Source organism: Trachymyrmex cornetzi, unplaced genomic scaffold (genome assembly GCF_001594075.2).
Source record: "Trachymyrmex cornetzi isolate Tcor2-1 unplaced genomic scaffold, Tcor1.1 scaffold280, whole genome shotgun sequence".
Lineage (NCBI taxonomy): Eukaryota > Metazoa > Arthropoda > Insecta > Hymenoptera > Formicidae > Trachymyrmex > Trachymyrmex cornetzi.
In genome coordinates this window covers 69,310-70,937 of record NW_017297483.1, presented here as the reverse complement: position 1 = coordinate 70,937, position 1,628 = coordinate 69,310, and positions in this window count along the sequence as shown.

The following is a 1,628-nucleotide window of genomic DNA, read 5'->3' as shown; positions in this document are numbered from 1 at the left end:
TTATAAAGCTACATGTTATTTAATATTTCATTGATAACTATACAACATTCAATATTTTATTAACAGTAAATAATTTTTTATTGAATTAACTGAAATTAAACAGTACAACTTATTTATTTAGAAGTTGTAAGGAAAATTTTTAATGTAATAAAGATGTAATTGTAATAAAATAATACTGTACTTTAAATGGAATAATGAAGTTGTTTGAATTAACAAAATTGTTATTTAATTGAAATAACACAATACTTTCGAGTCAAGTTGCACAGTGTTTGAATTAACAAAATTGTTATTTAATTGAAATAACACAATGCTTTTGAGTCAAGTTACATAGTATTTGAATAATACAACACAATGCTTTCAGTAAACAAAGAATTCAATTTTTCTCAAAGAACCATTTTGTTTTACGTAACGATATGTATTACTTAAGAAGTTAAATAATCACATTTGTTCATTCACCCAGCGATTCGGTTGGACCATTCCAATGATTAAATTTCTTTAAATTTAAGAAAATTTATTAAATTTAAAGAAATCTTTCTCTCTGTGTATAAACGAGCGCGTTCACAAACTCGGTTCCCATTCTCTTCCATCCAAATAAAAGCTAAGGTAAGAATACCGCGCTTAGGTTGAGCGCAAGCTTTCCTTGTAACCTCAAAAATTCCGGCCTTAACCGTGCGCCTCCCCAGGCGTCGTTAAAGCCATCCTAACCCGTGGCTCCAAACGCGGCTCATCCAGGCGCGTCGACGAGGCACACCTTCCCCGTGGAGCTCAACGAGCGCCTTCATCGGCATCGAGGCCTCCACAACCTCTCCCCCCTTCTTTTATTAGTTTATTATTAGTTTTACAATGTCGATATTAAACACTAAATATCTCGGTTCTCCCTTTTTCATCTAAAAACGATAGATGAACAAGAAGAAGCGAGCGAGAGGAAAACGAGGCGGTTGGAGGGTACACCTCCGGGCCCTCCGGCGGTCATTGGCGGAGAAAAGCGACGAGCGCGAGAAGCCGACACCAACCTCGCCCCCAAGACCTCCTCCGACGAAGGAGAAAAGCGAGGCGCGACCACCGAGTCCCCGGCCCGCAGCCGATCTAAAGCAAGCCCAGAAACCCGCACCGAACCGCTCCCCCTCGTACACAGCCCTCGCGCGAATACCAACTCGCTCCCGGCTAATAACTAGCCAGAAACCCACGATAGTCTCTATAAATTTCTGTAATTATAATATAAAAATAATAGAATCATAAATTCATATCTCTCACTTTTACCCCTTCCAGATCCTTCACAGAAACGGAGAAAGTGGATACAGCGAGTGTATGATGAACATACATACAGCTGCCCTCTCGAGAGATTATAATCTCCATGTTACAAGTGCTCACAGCACACATGGGCGCTTATAAAATCTGAAAACTCCTCTAATTCTCCGATTTATTTTCTCTCCGAAGGACCTCGAAGGAAATGACATAATATAAAAGCTTTCTCGGAAATCTCCGATAAATAACGAAGATTTCGTGCCTTTACGAAAGGCACTGATGACAGCAGCCTGCCCCTCCATTACGCGTAAACTATTATCGAAACATCACTCTGCAGAAGCTAAGGCTTCGCCCCGCGCGCCCCGCTCCGCGCTCGCGCTACA